This window comes from Chiloscyllium plagiosum, chromosome 35 (genome assembly GCF_004010195.1).
Source record: "Chiloscyllium plagiosum isolate BGI_BamShark_2017 chromosome 35, ASM401019v2, whole genome shotgun sequence".
Classification (NCBI taxonomy): Eukaryota; Metazoa; Chordata; class Chondrichthyes; order Orectolobiformes; family Hemiscylliidae; genus Chiloscyllium; species Chiloscyllium plagiosum.
In genome coordinates, this window is record NC_057744.1 from 2434840 (window position 1) to 2462626 (window position 27787).

Below are 27787 nucleotides of genomic sequence, written 5' to 3' on the forward strand. Positions count from 1 at the left end.
CACCATACCCCACCTCTTCCTCTGCTACATTGATGACTATATTGGTGCCACTTCATGCTCACACGAGGAAGTTGAATAGATCATCAACTTCATGAACACCTTCCACCCTTACCTCAAGTTCACTTGGACCATCTCAGACGCTCCCTCCCCTTCCTGGGCCTCTCCTTCTCCATTTCCACGACTGAGTCAACACAGATATCTACTTCAAACCCACCGACTCCCACAGCTGCCTGGACTACACCTCCTCCCAGACCACCTCCTGTAAAATGCTATCCCATATTCCCAATTCTTCTGCCTCTGCTGTATCTGCTCCGAGGAGGAACAATCCACTCCAGAACATTCCAGATGACCTTCTATTTCAAGGACCGCAACTGCTCCTCCCACATGGTCAACAGTGCCCTCCAGTGCATCTCCACCACTTCCCCCACTTCCATCCTTGAACCCCACCCCTCCAACCACAACAAGAATAGAACCCCCATGGTCCTCACCTTCCTTCCCACCAATCTCCAGATACAACACATTATCCTTCACCATCTACAGTCAGATGCCCCACCAGACATATATTTCCCTGCCCACTCCTATTAGCACTCTGCAGAGGCCATTCCCTCTGCTACTCCCTCGTTAGGTCCACGCCACCCACCAACCCACCCTTCACTCCTAGCACCTTCCCCTGCCACCACAAGAGCTGTAAAACCTGTACCCACAACTCCCCCTCTCACCTCCATTTAAGGCCCCAAAAGATCCTCCCACATCCAACAGAGATTTTCCTGCACCTCATCTACTGTGTCTGTTGCTCTTTATGTCATATTCCTACATTGGAGAGACAGGATGCCAACTTGTGGAATGTTTCAGAGAACATCTCTGGGACTCACCAACAACACCAAACCCCTGTGGCCAAACACTTCAATCCCCTTCCCACTTCGCCAAGGAAATCCATGTCCTGGGCCTCCCCCTCTGCCAAATCCAAGCTATCCAATGTTTGGAGGCAGAACGCCTCATCTTCTGCCTTGGGACCCTCCAACCACAAGGCATCAATGTCGATTTCACCAGTTTCCTCATCTCCTCTACCCACACCTCATCTCAGATCCAATCCTCCAACTCAGGCACCACCTTCTTGAACTGTCCCACCTGTCCATCTTCCTTCCCACGTATCCACTCCACCCTCTGCTCCAAACTGTCACCATCACCCCTATCTTCATCGGTCTTTGCCTTCCCAGCTACCTTCCCCACAGCCCCACACTTCCCTCCCATTTATCTCTCTGCACCTTCCCCACCCCCCATATTCCTAATGAAAGGCTTATGCCTGAAACGTTGACTGTCCTTCTCCTCAGATGCTGCTTGATCTGCTGTGCTTTTCCAGCATCATACCTTTCAACTCCTTACCACAGATGTTAGAGTCACTGTTGTTTTGTGATTTATATCTGCCACCTTCTTAATACCACGCTAGCTCCAGTCCTCTGGCACCCTTCCTGTGGCCAGACAGCATTTGAAAATTAATGTCAGAATCTTTGCAATCTCCATCTTTGCCTCCCCAGCAGTCTGGGATAAATGGGTAACAAGGACATAGGGAAGACTAGGAAAGTGTTTCTTCTGTGGAATTATGAGCAGCTTGGGCATAAATTCCAAAGCAGAACAACAATGGTGGTCATCTTTGATTACTCACTGAGTCATATGCCAATTGGCATAGGATAAATAAGATTAGAGAGATAAGTGCATGTTGAGATTGCTGTTGGAGTAATCGGTTCTGATTTATGGGGCCATGGCACAGTTCTGGGGAAAACAAGCTGTTGTTTTAGGATGAGTTTCATTTGACTAATGTTGCGAATGATACAACTAGGATTGTAGGTGGGGCTTAAACTAATTAGTGATGTTGAGGGTTCACTTGAAGGGGAAAAGGTCATTAAGAAATAAGAGAGAAGATGTGTGGGTTAGTGAGGAGATGAACAATAATCAATGTGTCAGGAAACGGTAGAAAATATACAAAAAAGAGAATAGCAGAACTGAGAACCAAAGTAAGTGAGTAATGGTAGCATTTGTTAAAAAATCGATGAGTTGACAGCACAAATGGGAGTAAATTAATATGATCTGATATCTATTCCAGAGATGTGGTTGTAGGGTGACCAGTCTCTGAATTCAATGTCTCTGAAGAATAGGCAAAAAGGGAAAAGATTTGGCATAGATTTGTTAACGCCGGAAGGTATAGTGTGGAGGTGAGTCATGACATAGGTACAATAAGTGGTGATGTGGAACTAGTTTGGGTTTGAAAGAAGTCACGGGTGGGAGTTGTCTATCGAACCCTGAAGAGTTGCATCACTGTCGGGCAAAGTATGAATCAGAAGATAATGGGGATGAATACAAAGAGCGCTACCATTGTAATGTGTGTTTTTGATCTGCTATTAACTGGATGAATCAGATGCAAAAGGGTAGCATGGAAGATGAATTTCTAGACTGCATCAGAGGGTTCTTCTTCAACCAGTTTGTTGCAGAAATTATCTCGGAATAAGCTGTTTTAGATCAAATAGTGCATAATGGGTAGGATTAATACGAAATCTCAGAGTTTCATATTCTGTGGCGGTGGTGATTACAACGTTTGTCATTTTTTAAATTTAAAATTTGAGGCAGAGCAATTCGAGACTCAGACCAGTGCCCTCAACTTAAATAAGGGCAATCATAAAGGTATGAAGCAAGAGTTGTCAAAAGCAGACTGGGAAAATAGACCAAGGGAATGGTCAGTGGATGAGCAGTAGCAAATAGTTCAGAACACTCAGCAAAAGTTTAGTCCGGTTAAAAACAAGGACTTCATGAGAAAGACAACCACCCATAGTTAACAAAGGTCATCAAAGAGAGTATCTAATTAAAACTTTAATGGTGAAAAGTGGTAAAAAGTAATGGTGGATCAAAAGATCTGGATTTTTTTTAAACCAGTAGTGGATGACTAAAAAGGTGACGAAGAGGGATATCGTTGATTACTCAGATAAGTTGGTGAGAATATAAAAGCAAATGGCAAAGGCTTCGATATGTCTGTAAAAAAAGAGAGTAGCTAAAGTGAATGTGGCACCCTGGCAGATGCAACTGCACAATTAAGAATGAGGAACAGAGAAATGGCAGGTAATTTAAACCAACATTTTGTATCGGTCTTCATGGTGGAGGACACTATATAAACATAAAAAAAGATATCAGATAAGCAAGGTGTTAATGGGAGGAAAGATCTTGTAACAATCTCTATCACAGGGACAAACTAATGGGGCTAAAGGAAGGTAAGTCACCAGGACCTGATGGCCAGAGTCTGAGAGTTTTAAAGAAAGCGACTATGGAAATAGTGGAAGCATTGGCTGAAAAATTCCAGAACTCACTAGGAGGCTTCTAGCAGATTGGAAGACTGTGACTTCCTGTTCAAGGTGGAAGAGAGAGAAAAAGCAGAAAACTACAGGCCAGTTAGCCTAACATCTGTCATTGATGAAATGATATGAGTTCATTACTAAGGAAAAATTTGGACTTTTAGAATTGTTTAACACAATCAGAGTGAACATGGTTTCATGAAAGGGATATCACATTTGACAAATTTGCTAGAATTCTTTAAGGAAAAAAAAAGGAGAATTGATAAAGGGGACCAGTAAATGTAGTCTATTTGGATTTCCAGAAGGCATTTGATAAGGTAGCACATAAAAGGTTACTGCAGAAGATGAGAGTTGATTGTATTAGGGGTAGTATGTTAGCATACATTGAAGATTGGTTAAGACACAGGAGATATTGTGTGTCACAATTAATGAGTCTCATTTTAGTATGGAATGACACAACTAAAGGAATGGTGCAATGATCAGTTCTAGGATCTCCATTATTTACATTTTATGTTCATGAGTTGGAGGGTGGAGCAGAATGTAATGAATGCAAGTTGCTGATGATCTAAAAGTGGATGGGAGGGCATGTTGTGATGAGGATGTAGGGAATCCCGGCAAGAGAATATGGATAGATTGAATGAATGTGCCACATATTGTCAGAATTTAACCAGAAATGTTCGAGATACTTCTGTAGGAAGAATCAAAAGGCAATTATTTAAATGAAGAGATACTCCAAAAATGTACAGTGCTCGATCTGGGTGTTCTTATGCATGATGCACATGTAGTTAGCATACATCTACAGCAAGTATTTAAGAAGGCAAATGGAATGTTGTCCTTTATCGCTCAGCGGTTAGAGTTTAAAAATAGGCAAGTCTTGTTGTAACTGTACAGGGTGTGAGAGACCAGGTCTGGAATACTGTGTACAGCTTTAGTCCCCAAATTTAAGACAGGATATATTGGCAATGGAGGTGGTTCAAAAGAGATTTACCAGAATAATTTCTGGGATTAAGAGATTGGTTTATCAAGTTGGCCTTTATTCAATAGAGTTTAGAAAAATGTGGAGTTATCTCATTGAAAAGTTCAATATTTTGAAGGAAATTGACAGGATAGATCTTGAGAAGATGTTTCTACTACTGAGAGAATATCAAACTAAAGGACAGCTTCTTCCCTGTGTTATTAGACTGATGAATGGAGTCTCTAACTTCAAATACTGTTGATTTTCCTTTGTGCACATCCTGTGCAGCCATAACCCTATATGCCTCAAACTAAGCATCCCCTGATCTGAATGTCCTTGTTTGCCATGATCTGCCTGTACTGATCGCAAAACAAAGCTTTTCATTGAACGTAGGTGCATGTGACTGCAAAAATCAAATCAAAATCAAAATATTTGGCATGAGGAAGAGAGGTAACCATGCCTGAAGGGGTAATGACAATTAAAATAAATTAAAAAATTAAAATTTCAAATGATAAATCCTGACTGTAATGGAAATGAAAAGAAAAAGACATAGGTTCAGGTAATGTTGATCCAGGGATTTGTTTTGTTCAGTCATAGGATATGGGTGTCATTGGCTGGGCCAACGTTTATTATCATCCCTAGTTACCTTAGAAAAGATGGTGGTGATCTGCTTGCTTGAAACTGCTGCAATCTGTCTGATGTAGGTATACCCAAGATGTGTGTGAGTTGTGTACCAGAATATTATATTTAAGGAATTAGCTAAATGTAATGGCTATGGGTGAAAATATATTTGTTACTGTTGCTACTTGCTCATTTAACTTTTAAAACTAAACACACTTAGGCACAGGGATAATGGGCTGTAGGGTCTGTTCTATATTCTATATATAAAGTGTCAGTCAAGTTCTAGTATATGTTAAAATATATTTACAATTTAAAATAAAATTGCTGACTGTCCACATTAGCTCGGTTTAGATGTTCTTGACCAGTCAATTCCTTAATTCCAGGAATTGTTCTGGTGAATCTCTTTTGAACTGCTTCTGATGCCAGTGTATCCTTTCTTAAATATGGGGACTAAAACGGTACAGAGTCCTCTAGGTCTGGTCTCACTAATACCCTGTGCAGTTACAACAAGGCTTCCTATTTCAAAAACTAAAAGAACTGCAGATATTGTAAATCAGAAACAAGCCAGAAATTACTGGGAAAGCTCAGTAGCTCTGGCAGCATCTGTGGAGAGAAATCAGAGTTAATGTTTCTGTCCAGTTCTGAGGAAGGGTCACCTGACCTGAAATATTAAATCTGATTTCTCTTCACAGAGGCTGCCAGACCTGTGGAGCTTTTCCAGCAGTTTCTGTTTCATTCCTACTTTAAAACTTTAACCTCCTAGCAAAAAAGGACAGAATTCTATTTGCCTTCTTAATTACTTGCTGCACTTGCATGCTAACATTTTGTGTGGTTTGCAGTGTTCACCAATCTAAGTTCACCGAAAATCAGTTTTTCCTCATGAATGAGATGGCTAGGGATAATTTAATTCTTGAACCTTGTTTTAAATGTTACAACTGGGATCTTGTCAGATCATTCTTGTCAGGACTTTGGTGAATTATGGGAGTAGGTGTTAACTTAATTAGACTATAAGACCAAAGGTTGTAGGAGCAGACATTAGGCCATTCAGCCCATCTAAATTCTAAATTAATTGGGTTCGTTTTGTATCTCCTTTGGGTCCACCCTTAGACTTTAAATTAAAGTCATATTCCTGACTTTGAAGATAGATGTTGATCGGTGATTATTGTCTGCTGTGGAGCACTTTTGAAATATAGTCACTTTTGTAGAAATGCTAAAACCAGTTAGAGATCCTGCAAACAGCAATGAGATTGCCTATTTATCCTGTACATTTTATACATACATACACACACACACACATATACTGGACTGAAAAGTGAGGAAATGTTGCCTGTTCTTCACAGAAAATCATGAAATCATTTAAATCCATGTGGGAGTGCAGGACAGGTCCTGGTTTAATGATGCCTCTGAGTGCAGTGCTTCCTCTGTACTGCACTGGAGTATCAGTCTGGTTTATCTACATTAGATTCTCGAGTGGGACTTGAACCCATAGCCTTCTAATTCAAAGGCAAGTCTGAGCCAAGGCTGGCAACCTGTGATAATGCACAACGTGTGACATATTTATGTGTGCGTTAATCTGCACGTAACCCACCTCAAGACTGTCTGATGTATAACGTGTTTCATCCTGTTTCTTTATCCTGAATATAAGACACACCAATCAGGTGATAATGAAGTTAACTGATATTACTGACCTTATATTCATCGGATGATACTGTCAGAGGAAGAATTGTATCCCTTTAGAGGTGTGCATTTGTTTTATATTAGAGAACAGTAACAATGCTTGCAAACAGAAGCTACTGTTATAAATATCATATTTGCACTCAATAAATTAATGTTGTGGAGCAACAGTATAAGAACTTTGACAGGCCCCAATTTCAGATTCCTTATAGCTGTTATAAAGCAATCTGGAACTTAAAATAATTATAATAATTTGCATAATTACAATAATTTGGTTAAAGCAGTAGCTACTGTGCATTAATGATGGGTATTAGAGTTCACTGTCAATCAGAGTTCAAGACTCGAAGCACGATGCTTCAACTCTGCTACCATTCCCACTGACTGTACAGCTGCTATTCTACTGCCCACTAAACCTCCAGGTCAGAGCTTGCTTCACATTAACCACCATTTCAAAGGAAGCTATCAACATACCTTCACTCTCCTGTCTGTATATCACAGGATTGCAGAAAATTAGTGCCATTTGTCCCATTTTATACTCCACTCCAGTCTTCCCATCTCTCTTTATCTGATGTCTTCACCCAAAGGGTTGTGAATCTGTGGAATTCCCTGCCCAGTGAAGCATTTGAGGCTACCTCTTGAATGTTTTTAAGGTAAAGAAAGATTTTTGAACAGTAAAGGAATGAAGGGTTATGGTGAATGGGCGGGTTAGTGGAGCTGAGTCCACAAAAAGACCAGCCATGATCTTATTGAAATGGCTTACTCCTGCTCCTATTTCTTATACAACGTGTATATCTGTCAACTCCTTTCTCCCTCGTGTGCTTATGTAGTTTCTCCTTAATATTCCACAGACAGCAATGTGATAATGACCAGGATTTTTTTTTAGATGAGGTGAGATTCCCTACAGTATGGAAACAGGCCCTTTGGCCCAACAAGTCCACACCGGCCCTCCGAAGAGTAACCCACCCCGACCCTATATTTACCCCTGACAAATGCACCTAACACTATGGGCAACTTAGCATGGCCAAATCACCTCACCTGCACATCTTTGGACTGTGGGAGGAAACCCACGCAGACACAGGGAGAATGTGCAAACTCACACAGGCAGTTGCCTGAGGTGGGAATTGAACCTGGGTCCCTGGCGCTGTGAGGCAGCAATGCTAACCACTGAGCCAACATGCCTCCCCAGAGTGATGGTGATTGAAAGTTGAGTGTTGGCCAGCACACTCCCTGAACAGAAGTCCCCAGTGCATCTGAAAAGTAGTGTCGTGGGATCTTTTGCAGAGTCCACCTGCGAGGGAAGACACAGCATCAATTTAAAAGTCATCTCCGACAGTGCGGCACTCCCTCAGGACCATGCTGGGAGTGTCAGCATAGATTTTGTACACAAGTCCTTGGAGTGGGAATAGAATTCATAACCTCTTGACTCGCAAGCAACAGAATGTTGTAAGAGAAGCGTTAAGGATCCCTTGGAAGATAGAGAAAGATAGGACAGTGAGAAATAGGCCAGATTGCGGGGCACGGAGAGAAAAGGAAACAGTTAAGGAAGTGGATAGGGAGAGGGTGCTAAAAAACTATTACGACAGAGTGAGTCGATTGAGATAAAAATGACTAATGGACAGAGAGGATGAGTGAATTGGGGCATACTGCAGTAAGGCAGTGACGGAGACATATAGAAGGAAAGTGAGATACAAAGATGAGAGAAATAAAACCATATTGGGACAATGGAATATAATAAAGCAAACAACTGAGAATGGGCATAAAGCAAAGTAAAAATACTAGAAGACAGAAAGATAGACTGACTGACACAGAGGAGACCAATAGGAAGAGACAAGAGGTCAGGACACAGAAAATGTACAGAGAATATTCCTCTATCTTTGTTTGCCTTTCATCCACTGACTGGCTGATCTCATTATCTGTACACCTGGGAGGAGCTTGCAGCGAGATAGCATTCTAACATTCATACAGATTTGCCAGCAGTGGTGCAAATTGCGTTAACACTCAAAGACATGGAGAGTATCACCACACAATCTCATTTGTCTAAGTCTAGACATAATGGTTTTTATTTCCCCTGCTCCATATTACCTTCACCTCAGAGTCCAGTGCAAACATTTGCTCGCACAGAGTCAGAGCAAGTTTTGTTGCTATGGTTATATTGTTAGACTGTTAATTTCTTTGTGAAAATTTTGCAGTTTCTGGTTAAAGTACAGAAGGAAGGAAATTGAATTTATAGAATAGCTTTCACATTTTCAGGGCATCTCAAAGGGCTTTGCAGCCAATGAAATACTTCTTCAGTGTACTCCCAGTTGAAATATAGGAAATGCAATCGCTGCTTTGTGCACAGCACGCTCCCACACACAGTGAATGAAGTGAACTTACCCAGATACTCAGTTTCATTGATGTTGGTTGAGGGATAAATATTAGGTACGACACTAGGGGAAAACTCCCTTGCTCTTTTCAAATACTGCTGTGCAATCTCTCACTTCCACCTTGGTTTGATGTCTTATCCAAACCATGGCACCAGTAGTCACTCTTAGACAGTATTTAATTGGATGTAAAGTGCTTTGGGTTGTCCTAGAATGTGCAGCATTTTTAAAGGTGATTTATTGAAGCACGGATTTTGCAGGGTTAGTGGGAAGGTCTAACCCATCAGTGATCATTCAGAGTTCAGAGCCAAACTTAAACCCTGCATCATCCACCTCCGATGTGGTGCTGTCACTGAGAAAAATACCATTGTTGCACTGATGAATACACACAGAGTCTCATTGATGTGAGACTAAGGCAGACAGACCAGGACAGCTAAGGAATCGATTTTCCCCACCTCCCCCATTGCCTCGCCTGGGAAGAGATGATGGATTTTGGCTTCAATGCTTTTAAAGCAGAATTACCAAACACCAGCTACTTATCACCTTCTACTGTGTCCTGGGAGAGCTTCCTTTTCTGTGTAATGAATTGGATTTAGAAGCACTGGAAAAGGTGTGAAAATTATTTGCAAGGGTGATCTCCGAATTGAACAATTATAAGCAGGATAGGCTGATCAGAGTAGGGCTGTTTTCTCTGAAACAAGAGAAGTCTGAGAGATGACCTGACCATGATAATGAAAGGGTTCGATGGTCTAGACATACAGGATCTGTTTTCATTTGTGGCCAAGACCAGACTAGGGGGCCGTAATTATAGGACAGTCACAAATAAACTCAATAGAGAGTACATGAAAAATGTGTTTACCCAGAAGGTGGATAGAATGTGGAACTTACTATCACAGGGAGGAATTGAAGTAAATAGCACTGATTTATTTCAACTGGATAGACGTGTGAGGAAGAAAGGATTATGCTGATAGGCCAAGATCATAGGGGATGGGGGAGGCAAGAGTGGAACATGCTTAGAACAAGCAAAAAAACGGAGAAGTGTAGGTCAGTTAACTTGATGTTTGTCACGGAGAAGGTGTTAGAATTGATCATTAGAGATTATTGCTGCAATCTGAGAAAAGGCGAAGGTAATTTGGAGACTCGGCATTGATTCGTCAAAGGGAAATCGTGTTTAGCTAATTTGTTGAAGTTTGTTGAAGGAGTAACATGTACTGTGGCTAATGAGAACCCATAGACATGTGAAACTATGTGAAAGTATTTGAAAAGGTACCACACCAAAGGTTCCTGTTGAAAATAAAAGCTGGTATAAGGGTAACAGAGAATGTAAGCAAGTCTTTGATTGGCAGGATGTGACTGGTGGAGTCCCACAAGGATCTTTGCTTGGTCCTCAACTGATTACAACATCCACCCCCCCACCCCCAATAAGACCAAAAAATATAGGATTTGACTTAGGCCGTCCAGCCCAAATTGAGTTTGCTTCACCATTCGATCATGGCTGTTAACCTCATTGTCCTGTCTTTTCCCTGCAACCCCTGTTCCCTTCAAGTCCTCGTTTCTCCTGCTAGTGGAAACACCTCTTTATCCAATCTATCCAGGCCTCTCAACATTCTCTAAGTTTCAATCAGATCCACCCACCTCCCCCCCATCGAGTACAGACCTAGAGTCCTGGATTGATCCTTGTATGACATATCTTCGAAACCTCCTCCGGACCCTCTCCAGAGTCAGCACATCCTTCCTTTGATACAGGGCCTAAAACATCTCACAAAATTCCAATTGCGGTCTGACCAGAGCCTTATACAGCCTCAGAACATTTTTGCTCTTGTATTCCAGCCCTCTTGAAATAAAAAGAAAATTTGCATTTGCCTTCCTAATTGCCAGCTGAATCTGTGTGTTAACCTTAGGGTTAACAATTTACATAAATGACTTAGATGAGGCGATTTAAGGCATGGTACCATAATTCACAAACAACACAAAGATAGGGGTGGGAAAGTGGGTTGTGAAGAAGAATAGAAGATGCAGATGGATATGGATAAGTTGAGTGAGTGGACACAGCTATGGTGGATAGAGCATAATGTGGAGTTTGACAGGAAGCATGATCAGGTTAGTATGCAAATACGACACATCATCAAGAAAGCTATAAGGATGCTGACCTTTATTACAAGAGGAAAAATTAGGATATTATGCCTCAGTTCTAAGGGGCTTTGGTGAACCACATCTTGAACACTGCAATCTTGGTCTCCTTATATAAGGAAGGAGATAAATATGTTGGTGTGGTTCTGATGAAATTCTGTCGATTGCTAGTTAGAATGAGTGCATTACCTAGGGAGGATAAGTTGGACAGGCTGGGCTTATTTCCACTGGAATTTAGGAGGGTATGATGTGATGTAATTAAAGTGTGTAAGGTCCTGAATTGTCTTGACAAGGTGGATATGGAAAAGATGCCTCCTGTTGTGGGTCAGTCTGGAACTGGGGGGCTCTGTTTTAAAATTAAGTGTCATCCTTATTGGACTGAGATGAGAGGAATATTTTTCCCTCTGAATATTGGAGCTCTCTGCCTCCAAAGGGTGTGGAAATGGTGTCAGTGAATATTTTTAGGGAATGTTGGATGGATTCTTGTTTAACAGGGAAATCAAGAGTTATCAGAAGTAGATGGGAATGTGGAATTTGAAACTCGTACAGCCATGATCTTGTTGGACAGCAGAACAGAGAGTGGAATGGTCTGATTCTGTTTCTATTTTGTATGTTTTTAAGTAAATACGGGATTTGGGCTGAATAACTTGTTTCTGTCTCATTTTTTTGTAATTTTATGAGAAATTGGGTCATCCATGAGCAAAGTTGAAACTTTATTGCTGGAACAATTGGGTCATCCATGAGCAAGCACTGCCTAGACGCTCATGCAAACTATGGGTGATAGGGAACGGTCAAATATATCTCTGTGGCTTGTGCAGTTATATCTGAGCATGAGACTGTAGCTCCTGGGAGCAGTGTGGAACTATGGGTGAGTAAAAGGATTAGGGGATAATTAAGAGGGGAAAAAAATCCCTTTTTCATCTAAATTGGCAATGATTACGCTCACCAGAAGTAATTAAATTTATAACTCAGCTATAGATCATACAAAGCACGGTGCAAATTTGCAGATAATTTGCTCAAAACGTTGAAAAAAAACAAAAATTGCTGGAGAACCTCAGCAAGTCTGGCAGCATCTGTGAAGAGAGAAACAGAGTCATCTCTCCACAGGTAATGTTGCCTCTGCTCCCCCTCCACAGATGCTGCCAGACCTGCTGAGTTTCTCCAGCAATTTCTGATTTTGTTTCAGATTTCCAGCGTCTGCAGTCCTTTGTTTGATTTTAGTGTATAAAACGTTGAGATTGAGGCCACTGAAATGTTCAGAAACTGGTATCGATGGATTGCCGTTGCATTAAGGAATATGGTACCAGTGTGCATCAATGGAATTTAGATATAGACCAACTGTGATCTAACTGTATGACAGGACAAGTTCAGTTGATTGAATGGTCGTCTTATATTCCTGAGTCATTTGCCACTTTTGCTCTGTTAATGCTTATTCTCTATGTAAGCCACTTTCTATATGATATTTTCTTTACTTATTTAGAATGAGTGCAGAAGCAGGCCATTCGGTCCATCAAGTCCACACTGACTGACTAAAAACAAGGACTGCAGATGCTGGAAACCAGATTCTAGATTAGAGTGGTGCTGGAAAAGTACAACTCGGTGCTGCCTGAACTGCTGTGCTTTTCCAGCACCACTCGGTGCTCCTTGAACTGCTGTGCTTTTCCAGCACCACTCTAATCTAAAGAACATCCCACCCAGACCCACGCCCTACCCTGTCCCTGTAACCCTGCACTTTCCAGCCTGCACATCCCTGGACACAATGGACAATTTAGCATGGCCAATCCACCTTATCACTTACAGGATGTGTGTGTAACTTCCTGGCCAGCATTTACTGCCTGACCTTAGCTTCCCTTGAGAAGGTGGTGGTGAGCTTCTTTCTTGAACTGTTGCAATACTTGAGATGTTGGGACATTCTTAAAACCTTGAGGGAGGGAGTGCCTAAGGCAACATTGAAGGAAAAAAGACGTAGTTCCAAGTCAGAATATTGTGGTGCTGGAAGACAAACTTGCAAGTGATATTGTTCCCATGCATCTATTGCCTTTGCTTTTTAAGCTGGTAGAGCTTGAAAAGTACTCTCTGAGGGACCTTGGTATATCTTGTCTATGGGCGAAAGTGAGAACTGCAGATGCTGGTGGTTAAAGTCAAGATTAGAATGGTGCTGGAAAAGCACAGCAGGTCAGGCAGCATCCGAGGAGCAGGAAAATAGACGTTTCGGCAGGAGGCCTTCATCAGGAACATATCTTGTCTATAGTATACATTGCTGCTAATGAGCAGGTGGAGGGAGTGGATGTTTGTGGATGTGATGCCAATCAAGCGGGCTGCTTTGTCCTGGATGGTGTTGAGATTTTTTAATGTTGTTGGAGCTGCCCCCCTCCAGGCAAGTGGGGAGTATTCTATCACACTCCTGACTTGTGCCTTGTAGATAGTGGACAGGCATTTTTAAAAAAATCTACCGTTATCAGTGTAACACTGGATCCCAGTCTCCTTTATGGCCATCCAGCTTCCCCTTAAATGCATTCTGACAGATTCCTTGGTCTGGAGCCTCGGGGCTGATCGTCAAACTGAGGATTCAATTCAGGCCTGCATGAACCTGCTCAGAGACAATCGATTATACTAACAGGGCTTTTTGTCCAAACTGGATCCCTGATGGATAAAAAGAGCTCAGAGGGTCTGTAAACTGTGCTGTTTTGACGGCTGCTTTTAAAGTGTCAGATTGTTATTTGGTCCAGTGGTGTGGAAACCTTGTCACATTGTAAAAACATCAAATATTTGCACTAATCAGACCACTACCCCCACCCACCTCCCCTTCTCCTTCTTTCTTTCAGCAAGTCCAGAGATCTCTGGAAGACAAAACAATGGAAGGGAGATGAGAAGCCCCTGCAGAGAAGTCTCAGCAGGCTGTAGTTGAGCCTGATTTAATTACTGTCGAATGTTAACCAGAATGCCTACAGTCTCATGCCAATTAGGCGGCGAAAGATGAATGTGCAGATAAAGGTGAGAAATTCTACATCTGTCTTTTCACACTTTTCAAAGAACCTTCTAAATGACAAGCAATTAAATATCAGGCATTCACCTAAACCACTAAGAATTAAAATGTTTCGTTGGCGCAGTGGAGGGCTGTTATGAGATTTTTGTTCGATGCTGATTATATTTCACACTATAAGAGTCCCCTCCCACAAAAGTCACTGAATATTTGAATGTAACTGGCACATTTCATTCAGCGTTTTAAAAATAATATTGCAGTGTTTCACCCCTCTGTTTTCCTCCACTATCAATAATAACTTGCATTTATGTAGCTCCCTGAAAGGAGTAAAGCATTTCTCAGTTGATTATCAAATTTGATTCGACATTGAGCCACCTAAGATATGAGGACAGGTGACCCAAGCTGAGATGGAGAGGCTATTTTTGATCAGTATCTTTATCGGAGACGAAGATGGAAGAGGTTGAGATAGGGAAGAGGGAATTCGAGCTTGCGCAGCTGAAGGCACAGCCATTAGTGATGTTTACTCCTTGTTGACCTGCCACCAAACCTTCATATTTACCTGAGTCTTGGAAGGCTATTTGTCTGTAGGTGGCATTACGTACTGTATATCCATATCATATGGATAGCAATTGAAAGCAGTAATGCTTGCCATGCCTGGATCTTCCCTATTCCTGACAAATTGGAGACTTTAAACTCCTGAGTTGGATGTCACATAACAGCTCAAATTAAAGCAAAATACTGCAGTTGCTAGAGATCTGAGATAAAACCAGGAAGTGCCAGAGAAAAGCAGCTGTTCTGGCAGCATCTGTGGAGAGAGAAACTGAGATAATGTTTCCTAGATCCATAGAAACCAGCAGCAGGAGCAGGCCATTTCGCCCATTAAGCCTGCTCCATCATTCAATATGAACACAGCGGATCCTCTATCCCTGTGCTACTTTTCTGCTTTCTCTCCATCCACCTAATCTTTCAAGTCCAGTATATTCCAAAGAAGAATCCTATTGGACTCGAAATATTAACTCTGTCTTTCTCTCTCTCTCCACAGATGTTCTCCAGCATTTTCTGTTTTTTTTTGTCAGGTAATAGTTGTTTACTTTTCTCCCTGTTCAGGTGAGTGTTCACAGTCCAGAATTTGTACTGACCAACACTTTTTCCTCAGCTGTGGAAAGAAAGGGCTGCTTGATCAAAAATATGGTTTACTAACATGCAATAATTGCCAAGACATAAAGAAAGAAAGTACCTTTCTGCACATGCAGGATAACATTGGATAGGCTTTCTCTCTTCCTGAGATTTGCAAAGGTGTGCACCAGTGAGAGTGAAACACAGCATCTGGTTAATCTCTGCCTCTCACATAGCAGTCCACATCACAATCTGTTTACACCGGAGGGAAAAAAAACCCCAGGAATTTGACCAATTAGGTGATTAGACACTATTATGTTGCAGGCAATGTTGACATTTTCTTTAATATCTGTCTATGTTCTGTTTTTTCCAGAATTTAGGAGGTTAAGGGGTGAATTGCTCGAAGTCTTCAAGATAGTAAATTCAGGGTGGATCAAGATAAACTGTTTCCACTGGTTGGGGATTCTAGATCTATGTGGCATCGTCTGAGAATAGGACCATACTGTTCAAGAGAGATGTTAAAAAGCACTTCTACACACAAAGGGTGGGAGAAGCAGTTGATAAATCAGTTGCTAATTTTAAATCTGAGATAGATACATTTTTATGAAGCAAAGGTATTAAGGGATATGGGTCAAAGGCAGGTATATGGGGGAAAAGGCCACAGATCAGTCATGATCTCATTAAATGGTAGGACAGACTCAAAAGTCTGAATGGCCTATTCCCTCTCCTATGTCTTACAGGTTTAAATACCCATGGCTTGCTCCTTTCCAGGCTGTGTGTCATTGTAGATCAGTGGGCCACCTGCTTTCACTTTTAATTCAGGGCATTGTAGGATCAAGACCCAACCTGGTCACACAATGGACTGCAGTACTGAGAGAGTGCTGGCCTGTCAGAGGGTCAATGCTGAGAGAGTGCTGCACTGCCGGAGGGTCGTGCTGAGGGAGTGCCACACTGTCGGAGGGTCAGTATTCAGAGAGTGCCACACAGAGGGTCAGTACAGAGGGTGTGCTGCACTGTCGGTGGGTCAGTACTGACGGAGCGCCACACTTTCAGAGGGTCAGTGCTGAGCGAGTGCCGCAATGTTGGAGGGTCAGTCCTGAGGGGGTGGTGCACTGTCGAAGAATTAGTTCTGGGGGAGTGCTGCACAATTGGAGAGTCAGTACAGTGGGAGTACGGCACTATCGGCGGGTCAGTACTGAGAGAGTGCTGCACTGTCGGAGGGTGAGTACTGAGGGAGTGGTGCACTGTCAGAGGGTCAGTGCTGAAGGAGTGCCACACTTTCGGAGGTATTGATTGTTTTCTGAATGAGATGTTAAACTGAGGTGCTGTCTGCCTCTTCAGGGGCTGCAATATTTCTCACAAAGAGTGTCCAGTTAATATGCATTTTTCAGTTAGCTTTAAAACAGATGAGCTGGTCGCAATGTTGTTGCTCATTGTGGGAGATTGCTGTGCACAGATTGGCCGCTGTTTGCCCGACACCACAACAGTGAAATCAAAAAGTATTTCATTGAGAGACAAAATGATTGGAGATCATGAAACATGTTATACAAATGCAAGCCAACCATCTTGTCCCCTCTTTCAGAAACCAACTGAGCCTCTTAGATTGTGAGAAGCATGATTTCCTGCTTGCCAATGTTGTTCTACATTAAGGTCTTGAATTCAAGTAGTGGCCTCAAGCAATCTGTATTGCCTAAAGAAGTTATTGGAAGGGGCTGTTTCACTTGGGGGTTTCCGCAGACTTACACTTATTTTGAAGTATAGAGTACTTTGTGAGTGATGTAGTGGCTCAGTGGTTAGCACCGCTGTCTCACAGCTCGAGGGAATCAGATTTGATTCTAGTCCTGGGCAACGGTCTATGTGGAGTTTGTACATTTCCCCATCTCTGGGTGCTCCAGTTTCATTCCATAGTCCAAAGATGTGTGGGGTAGGTGGATTAGCCATGGGAAATGCAGGGTTACAAGGATGGGGGAAGGTCTGGGTGGGATACTTCTTGGAGGGTCAGTGTGGACTCTGGGCCGAATGGCCTCCTACCAGACTGTAGGGACTCTGTTTGCCAGCCTTCCCATTCATGCATCATGATTGTCCTAATTCCATCTTCTAACTAGGCCTCTGCTTGGAGCTGCAAGAAGGAAGTAGGATTTGTTCCTGCTCCCCACATCCTGCTATTATTGGAAGCTGAGGTTGTCCAAACACTAGGACAGCAATTAAATAGTAAAAGTGCTTGTGTTTCACGAATACTCCAAATTATCTTTCCAAGTGTGTTCTTGGTGCATCATACAAATTATTTTTGAAGTGTGGAGTAATTCTGAATTCTGTTTTTAATACTTTCATGGGATGTAGATGTTTGTGGCAAGACCAGTATTTGTGCCCATATCTAGTTTCCCTTGAACTGAGTGACTTGCTTGACCATTGCAGAGGGCGGTTAAAAGATTTCCACGTTGCTGTAGGTCTGGAGTCACATGTAGGCCAGACCAAGGAAGGACAGCACACTTCCTTCCTGAAAGGACATCTGTTTTTACAGCAATCAGAGTGTTTTGTAGCTTTCTATTCTAGATTAATTAATCAAACATAAATTCCATCAGCTGCACTGTTGACATTTGAATCAATGTTCCCAGGGTCTGAAGAAGGGTCACTGGACCCAAAACATTAACTCTATTTCTCTCTCAACACATGCTGCCAGAACTGCTGAGTTTCTCCAGCACCTTCTGATTTTGTTTCCAGGTTATGAGCATGGCTGTCTAGTTACTGGTCTGGTGACTTTACCACTACATCATTGAATCTCTGCTGAGCAGGAGGAGGCTGTTGTATTTGCACTGGCTCTCTGAACGTTTTAATGCCAACCTCCTGCCTTTTCCCCATACATTGTTTCTATTTAAATACTTACCCAGTGCCTCCATTACACTTCCAGGCAGTGCAGTCCAGACCTTCATTGTGTGAAAACGTTTCTTCTCACCTCATATTTGGTTCTTTTGCAACACATTTTTAAAACTGTGCCTTCTGGTTCATGATCCTTTTGTGAGTGGGAACAATTTCTCCCTATCCACTCCCTCCAGACCCCTCATGATTTTGGAAATTTCTTTCAGATGTTGTCTTTGTCTTCTTCTCTCCCAACTTCTCCAATCTAGCCTCATAACTCATGTCCCATACCTGTGACCCTTCTCATAAATCTCTTCTGCACCCTCTCCAAGGCATTCACATCCTCCCTGAAGTGGAGCGCCCACAACTAAATATAATCCTCTAGCTGAGCTCAAAACAGTGAATCATACAAGTTCAACATCTCCACTTTGAACCCGTACTCTATACTGCTACTAATGATGCATGTTTATTTTATTAACTGCTCTGGCTATCTTGAGGTGTAGTCGCTGACTTAATGTATGAAATCATGTACAGAAAGCTCCTACAAACAGCAATGTGTTAATGTCTGGAAAAGCTGTCTTGCAGATGTTGGTTGAGAGGTATGCATTGGCCAATGCGAGCAGACTGTTCTCCTCCCAAATCATGTCATGGGATTTCTTGAGGCGAAACAGGCAGGACCTTGTTTTAATCCAAACAATGGCACCAGTGCCATTGCAGCAATCTCTTCGCAGAAGTGTCAGCCTGGATTTCGAGCACAGGTCCCTGAGTGGGATTCAACCCACAACCTTGTGTCTCTGGAAAGCGTGTTCTAACATTGAGTCATGGCTGATGTCCAATCCAGGCTGACTCCATTGGGTAGCCATGATTTGGAGATGTATTGTTGGATTGGGGTGTACAAAGTTAAAAATCACACAACACCAGGTTATAGTCCAACAGGTTTAATTGGAAGACTAGCTTTCGGAGCACTGCTCCTTCGTCAGGTGATTTAGATTAGATTACTTACAGTGTGGAAACAGGCCCTTCGGCCCAACAAGTCCACACCGACCCTCTGAAGAGCAACCCACCCAACCCCTTCATCTAACACTACGGGCAATTTAGCATGGCCAATTCACCTAACCTGCACATTTTTGGACTGTGGGAGGAAACCGGAGCACCCGGAGGAAACCCACGCAGACACGGGGAGAATGTGCAAACTCCACACAGACAGTTGCCTGAGGCGGGAATTGAACCCGGGCCTCTGGCACTGTGAGACAGCAGTGCTAACCACTGTGCCACCGTACCGCTTTGTGGAGTAGCACTCCATTGGGTAGCACTGAGGATAGAGTCTAAGAATCCTCTCCCTAGCCACCACTGTGCGCGGCCTTGGGCTGATTGAGTGACCAGGGCAGATTTCAATAGTTTGAAGAGCTTGGTTTAAATTTGTTAATGGTGTGCCAGTCCATTAGAGGCAATGATTCAAATTGGGAATGAGAGGGTTACATAGTCTGTGCTTCACAGGAGTGTATTACATTTCTTGCTGGCATGTGGATGTTAATGATACCCCGTGCTGGCTTCACTGACTTGCAAGGAAGCTCATTCTGCATTCTGAATGAGCTTTGGTAAATAACCATGTCGCCCTCCTTCCTAGAGCCCTATGCCTCCCAGCACTATGGCTCAGTGAAGGGAACAGGAGCCAGCTCTGAGCTATCTGTGTAAATGTGGAAGTATTTATAAATAACGAGGTTTTTCCAGACAATGAGAGAGAGGCGTTCTGTTTGCCTTTCTTGTTTTCCTTCCTGCCTTGTTCCTGTGTCACCGTATCTGCAGCTATTGTCTCCTAACAGTTTCTCCCCTTTGAATTCCTTTGAACTGACAAGCTTACTGAACTACATTACAGGTTGGCTCTATTCCATTAGACCAGTACCGTCCCCCCAACACATTCATCCTTAAGTGAGAGTACGCAAATCAGTCTTTCTCAGATTGGTTCCAAACTGTGCCAATATCTGCATGTTAAGATGACTGCTGATACTTGCAAGGGCACTGTTTCTCTATCGCTGATAAAGAATAGAAAAGACATACATTTCTCTCGTGCCTTTCATGGTTTTTTGTTAAAACAGTTAATAACATTCTGTTAAGATTTTTTTGAACTGTCGACTGAATTGCAACATTGTGAAATATGGCAGCCAATTTCTGCACAGCAAGCTTTTTTATAAACAGCTGTAGATGATAATGAGCAGATCATCTTGTTTAGTGATGTTGATTAGGAATGACTATCAAACATAGGACTCCCCTACTCTTCACAGAATTACAGCAAACAGAAATGTTACAGCACACAAGGCGACCATCCCACCACACCTCCAGGCAATACATTCCACATCCTAACTACTTGCTGTGAGAACAAGTCTTTTTTATCACCTTGCATTTGCTTCTTTTGCAAAATGCTTTTAAAACTATGTCCTCTCTTTCTTAATTCTTTAATAAGTGAGAACAGCCTCTCCCTATCCACTCTGTCCACACCCCTCAAGATTATGAAAACTTCTAGCAAATCTCCTCTTAGTCTCGCCTCTCCACAGAAAACAGTCCCAACTTCTCAAATCTTTCTTTATAACTGAGCTACCTTATCCCTGAATCATTCTCATAAACCTTTTTGCTCTCTCTCTAGTGTATTCTCCCTGAAATGTAGCATCCAGAATTGTACACAATACTCTTAACGGAGGTCTAACCAATGTCTTATATAAAACCATCATAACCTTCCTGCTCCTGTACTGTCTGCCCTTTGAATGAAGCCTCGAGTACTCTCTGTTTTATAAACAGCTCTTTCCCAGTCTTGCCACATTGAATAACTGATCCACATATCCACTCAGGTGTCTCTATTGCTGCACGCTCTTTGCAATAATTGTCTTTACTCTATATTCTTTGTACCAAAGTGTATCACCCCATATTTGTCTGCACTGAACTTTCATCTGCTACTCATTCACTTCGTTGACCAACCTGTCAAGGTCCTTCCGCAAAATAATGTCAAGGGATCTTATACACTTACCTCAGAAAGTAGATGGAGCCTCAGTTCAGTATTTCACTTGAAAGGTAGCATCTTTGACACCACAGCACACTTCAAACATGTGGGGGTCTAACCTCAGCCTGTCGCCCTCCCTCCATTGGTTCTTGACTGTGTCAGACCTTTAGGAAATTAATAAAGAATGAGTGTTCAAATGACGTCAAAACTTGTCCTTATCATGTTTTCCCTGAATTTCGCTCTCCCATGTTGCCTATGCAATTGATCTTTAATTATCAGAGATTTCTGGTCAGGTGAAGACCTCTACTTACAGTTGATAGGCAAGGTCAAGAGCTTAGCTTATCAATCTGACCAGGTTCTATTGCCTACTCACCCAGACAGATCCAAGAACTTATTGTACTGTCATGCTAAAATTCTGAAATATTCAACTGATCGTCAGGGTGTTGGATTGCAATATTCTTTGTAAGAACCCAGAACATTTAATTGGTATTTTATCAATAAGCTAGAAGGTGATTCTGCAGCAGCTTGGTCTCTTTGCTTATACTGTGCTCCAAATAGGTGTTAACAGCAGACCTCTTCAGCAATGTACACTGAAATTGTGTGTCAAATTTCCAAACTTCAAAAACCCTGCTTTAACACAGCAATAATGATGCCATGGGATCAGTGTATCCTGTACCGTGATGTTGCAAAATAAGTTCAAACTCTCATAAAGGCTAACTGCTCCACAACCTCGTACAATCCCAGACAGGATGTAAGGAAGAGCTTGTTCTCTCCTGAGGATCCATCTCTTACATCTGACTTCCACTCTTTGGTTATCAAAACATTCCTAATCTCCAAATTATTGATGCTTTGATGGTTATAGGTTCTCTGACTTGTTCCGGATCGATTTCCATCCATGTCAAATAGGTGACAGCTACAAAACGGGGGTAGGGTTGGAAGGGAGGGAGGTGGGGGGAGACAGGCTGGTGCAGATGGTGGGTGGATTTTGGAGTTAAGCTATAGATCAGCCGTGATCTAATTAAATTGGAACAGGCTCAATGCTGTTAATGGCCTCTTCCTTGCCTTGAATTTTCTTATCCTACTGGTTCTTATTCCTCCCTGCATCTTCAGTGTGATGTTTCCATCATTCCCTGTTCCAACTCCTTCAATGAATCAAAACAAAAGACAGGATAAATAATCAAGGTCTTTTTCCCAGAGCAGGGAAGTCCAAAACTGGAGCTTTAAATTGAGAGGGGAAAAAATTAAAAGGGATCTAAGGGGCAACTTTTCACACAGAGGATGGTGCGTGTATAGGTGCGTGTTTGAGCTATAGGTAGAGGCTGAACAGGCTGGGGCTGTTTTCCCTGTAGCATCAGAGGCTAAGGGGTGACCTTATAGAAATCGTGAGGGGCTTGGATAGGATAAATACACAAAGTCTTTGTGGGGGAGGGGGTGGGGGAGTTCAGAACTAGATGGCATAGGTTTAGGGTGAGAGGGGAAAAGTTCAAAAGGGACCTAAAAGGGCAACTTTTTCATGCAGAGGGTGGTGCATGTATGGAATGAGCTGCCAGAGGAAGTGGTGGAGGCTGGTACAATTACAACATTTAAAAGGCATCTGGATGGGTATATGAATAGGAAGGATTTAGAGGGCTATGGACCAAGTGCAGACAAATGGGACTATATTAGGTTAGGATATCTGGTCAGCATGGACGAGTTAGGCTGTTTCCGTGCTGTATGTCTCTATGACTCTATGGAATGGTATATGATTGGGAAGGGTTTAGAAGGATATGGGTCAAATGCTGGCAAATAGGACTTGATTAATTTAGGATATCAGGCCATCATGGATGAGTTTGACCAAACTGTCTGTATCTATGCTGAATATCTCTATGACTCTACTTGCTTCATCTCCAGCAAGTAGTTTCTTCCTAGGTATGGAGACCAGAACTATCCACGGTGTGGAGGGTATGGCTGCTGCAATGATGGAGAAGCTATCTTTCAGATGAGACATTAAACCTCTCAATTAAACATGGGATTTCTCCACAGTGTGTTGGCCAAAATCAACATCTCAACCAGCCCAAGTGAATTCATGAAAACAGATGATCTGACCACTGGTCTTTGTGGGAGTTTGCTGTGTGCTGCAATTTTTCCTTATTAAAACAGTGACAACCCTTTGAAAAAACACTTCAGGATGTGATGAGAGTTGTAAATGCAAGCTCTTCCTTCGAAATGTGTTGAGATATCCAAGATCCCATATAAATGCAAAGTTACATTGTGGTCATAGACCTTGCTGCATAGTCTCAAGCAGGCTGTGGAATTTACAAGGTGAGTTGTAAATGAAGCTTTCCCATTTCCTGATGAGCTCTGCTTCATTGAGCGTTAAATTCTTTGAGATTCTAATCCATTTAAATCACAACATGAAACATGGGTTAGTGAAGCATAATTACCAGATTGGGTTCCCAGCAGATGGATCTTACCTCGAGGGTTTTAGAGACCTGCGTTTAAACCTTCAATGCATTTTCATGCAAGGATCCTCTTTGAAAGACTCAGTTACAATTACAGTGTCCAGCTTGTGTGAGAACAATTTCTGACATCAAATCCTTGCTGGAATCTGATTTCCAATACTGACAACAACTTAAGCCCTTGTAATTTTATGCTTTCCAATAAAAGATTTTCTTGTACACATTTGCTACAAACTAAAAATCTTTGTTGAAGGGTGAGGAGGTTTTTGTGCAAGAATTGGTAATCTGCTGTCTGGAATTCTTTCTGATCCCTGGTGGGTTTAATTCTGCTGCCCTTACCTGGTCTGGCCTACATGTGATTCCAGACCCACAGCAACTGGTTGACTCTTAACTACCCTCTGAGCATTTGGGGATGGGCAATAAATGCCAGCGATGTCCACATCCATGAATGAATTTTAAAAATCATACTTCTATTTCTGATGAATCTATATTGTTTTTTATTGTCTTTTTGAGTCATAGAGTCCTACAGCACAGAGACTGGCCCTTTGGCCTAAACTGGTCCATGCCGGCCAAAATGTTTGTCCACGCTAACTCCACTTCCCTGCACCTGGCTCATATCCTTCTAAACCTTTGTATTTGTTCAAATGTTGTTTAAATGTTGTTAATGTACACGCCTCAGCCACTTCCACTGACAAGTCATTCTATATGTGTACCACCCTCTGTGTAAAAAGGTTGCCCCTCAGGTTCCCTTTTATTCTTTCCCCTCTAACCTTCAACTGATGCCCTCTAGTCCTTGATTCCTCAACCCTTGTTTTGCTTCTTCTTCTCCTGGTGGTGGTGGTGCTTGTTGAAGGTCCACAAGCAATGTGGCTGACTCTTAACTGCCCTTTAGGCAATTGGGAGGGGCAATAAATGCTGACCTAGCTGGTAATGTCCTCATCCCGTGAGTGAATAAAACTAAGATCACATTCTGCTACTTGTTCCAGGAGTCACTTTTTGTGAGAGAAAGTACGCCTGGGCTTCCCCAAGTTTGAGAATGGGGGAGTGTTTTGGGACCAGTAATGAGGGACTGGGCATTGGGTCAAGAGCTCTGAATCATTAGGTGGCTCATTGGTTAGCACTGCTGCCTCACAAGGACCTGGGTTCGAATCTGGCCTCGGGCGACTGTCTGTGTGGAGTTTACACATTCTCCCCATGTCTGCGTGGGTTTCCTCCAGGTGCTCTGGTTTCCAAAGATGTGTAGGTTAGATGGATTGATCATGTTAAATTGCCTCATAGTGTCCAGGCATGTGTAGGCTTGGTGGATTAGCCATGGGAAATGCAGGGTTATGAGTTTAAGGAAAGGGAGTGGCGTACTCTTTGGAGGGTTGGTGTAGACTTGATAGGCTGACTGGCCTCTCCCTGCATTAGTAGGGATTCTATGATTCTAACCAGCAATGGTTGGTCTGGAGTTCCCCACCCTCATTCCCCTGCTGTGTCTTGTCTTCTCAATGTGAGAGGTTACAATGGTCTTCCAGCCCTGAAGTGGGGTCACAGTGGGAAAGAGTTTCGGAAGCACTAACCCAGATGGTCAATGTCACAGGCTATTTGACCCTGATGGCTTCATAACCAAGCTTTGTGCAGGCAAACAATTCAGTAAGGCATTTCTGAGTAATCACTCCAAATGCTGTGACCTCTAACACCTACAAGACAGACAGCTGGTGAATGAAAGACTGTCACTTGAAAGTTCTCCTCCAAGTTACATCTCACCCTGACATTATATGCCCATTCCTTCACTGTGACTGGGAGAAACAGCCTCCCTCCAGCACACTGAGAGGTACATCATCCAGAAAGACTGCATTGGTTAGAGAAAGCTGTTTACCAATACCTTCAGGGGCACCAATGGGATGGACCATTAACGCTGATCTAGGCAGCAATGCAGATGTCCAACAAATTACATGTTTTAAAAATCTCACAGAATAATTAAATCTGCGTGCACAAGATAGTGATTAAAGGCTCGTCGACATGAACTCCCAAAGACATTGGAGAATAAAGAAAAGCAATAGTTTTTATTCAGACATTTTCATATCCAGGGAGAACTTGCCTATTCTTCAGAACACTGCCTTGGGCTCTCTTGCATTTGATATTTATAAATGCAAGTTGCAGTTAAATGTGGCCACTTGAATAGGTGACTAACTGTCCAATCAAAGAGTAAGTGTGGGTATTGAGTGACAGGGCGGATGTGAGACATATTATAATTATAGTGGGCCAGGGCCGTGATGTTCTTTTTCATTCAGATTTTAATCTTCATAAGCTGTTCTGAATGCTGATGTACTGAATAATACTTCATGACCTAATGTTCCGGTTGTAATCAGCTCATGACAGCCTCTTATAGGACAATGCCCATTAAAGGATTACAGAATCAAAGAATGGTACAGGACACAGAAGGGCATTCTGCCCCTTGAATTTGTGCTTACTCTTTTGAAGAGAATCCAATCAGTCTCACTAATGCCCCCATTCTCCATTTGCTTGGAAAGAGGTCAAAGGTAAACAGCCAAACTCTGCTGCATCCACTAGCAACATTCTGACCAATCAGAATCTACCTGTCTGGTTTGACAATTAAGATTGACAATTAACTGTTCTTGCTATATCTCCATGCCAATTATCGCCCAGTCAGCACCCTTTTAGAACATAGAACATAGAAGAATACAGCGCAGTACAGGCCCTTTGGCCCTCGATGTTGCGCCGATCCAAGCCCACCTAACCTACACGAGACCACTATCCTCCATATGCCTATCCAATGAAGTCACCCCTAAACCTTCTTTTCTCTAATGAAAACAGCCCCAAGTGTCTCAGTCTTTCCTCATTTTCTCAGCTTGCATAAAATGGTGTCTCTATTGTATCCTATTTCTAATGAGTGCAAAATGGAAAGCTTCAACCTCTAGTTTTGTTTTAACAATGTTTAATTTTTTATCTACTGTCAACATTCTGAAAGTTACCATGGACTAGAAACTGTACTGGACTCACCATATAAATACTGCAACGACAAGAGAAAGTCAAAGGCTAGGAATCCTGCACTGAGTAACACATCTCTTGACTCCCTGAAACATGTCCCTCTCCAAGCCACAAGTCAGGAGTGTGATGAAATACTCCCCATTTGCCTGGATGGGTGCAGTTCAATAGCAGTCAAAAAATTTGATGCCATCAAGGACAAAGCAGCCTGTTAGATTAGTACCACATCACAAGTATCCACTCCGTTGACCACTGCTCAGTAGCAGCAGTGTGTGCCATCTACAAGATACACTGCAGAAATTCACCAAAGATCCTTAAGACAGTACCCACGACCACTTACATCTAGAAGGGCAAAAACAACAATTGCATGGGAACACCAGCCCCTACTGTTCCCATCCAAGCTACTCACGATCCCGACTTGGAAATATATCACACAATTTCTTCGGTGTTCCTTCGGTGTTATTGGGTAAAAATCCTTGAACTCCCTCCCTAAGGGCATTGTGAATCTACCTATAGCACATGGACTGCAGTGGTTCAAGAAGGCAGTTCTCCGCCACCATCTCAAGGGGCAATTAGCGACAGGCAATGAATGCGGGGCCCAGCCAGCGGTGCCCATGTCCCATGAGTGAATAAAAAAATCAAAACTATTTGTAAATTTGAGTGTCTCCAACAAATGTTCTCTTAGTCTTCTCATCTATAAGGAGAATAAGCCTGACTTTTTCAATTAACAGACTTTTCTGTTGGAATATTGCATACTAAGTAAATAGTTTTTTATTTGTCTTTGCACTTTTTACCCTGCTTGCTGAGATAACTCTCCAAGGTACTCTCCATCCTGGACAGAGACCATTTTCAGGGAGAGCTAACCTCAGCCAGAGCTTCAAGTAGGAAATGAAAAGAATAGAGTCATCCAGCTGTACAGCATGGAAGCAGACCCTTCAGACCAACTCGCCCATGCCGACCACATATCCTAACCTAATCAAGTCCCATTTGCCAACATTTAGCCCATATCCCTGCAAACCAAATGTTGTAATTGTACCAGCCTCCATCACTTCCTCTTGCAGCTCATTCCATAAATGTACCACCCTCTGTGTGAATATGTTGCCCCTTAGGACTCTTTTAAATCTTTCCCCTCTCACCTTAAGTCTCTGCCCTCCAGTTTTGGAATTTCCTACCCTAGGGAAAAGACTTTGTCTATTCATCTTATGATTTTATAAACCTCAGCCTCCATTGGAGACCAACATGTATGAAGTGTTGTTGGATTAGCCACGGTAAAGGGAGCTGAGGAGTTACAATAGACTCACTGCTAACAGTTACAAGGCAAATATTTATA

At 42.5% G+C, this 27787-nt stretch overlaps 1 long non-coding RNA gene across 3 annotated transcripts in view; it reads left to right on the top strand.

Annotated features, from left to right (window-relative positions):
* Window positions 1-27787, top strand: part of LOC122540575 — a 228468-nt gene that overhangs the window by 34208 nt on the left and 166473 nt on the right. For all 3 annotated transcript variants that reach the window (XR_006309353.1, XR_006309352.1, XR_006309354.1), the window contains one exon: window positions 13907-14075. This is a non-coding gene — a long non-coding RNA (uncharacterized LOC122540575). The remainder of the gene's footprint in view (window positions 1-13906; window positions 14076-27787) is intronic.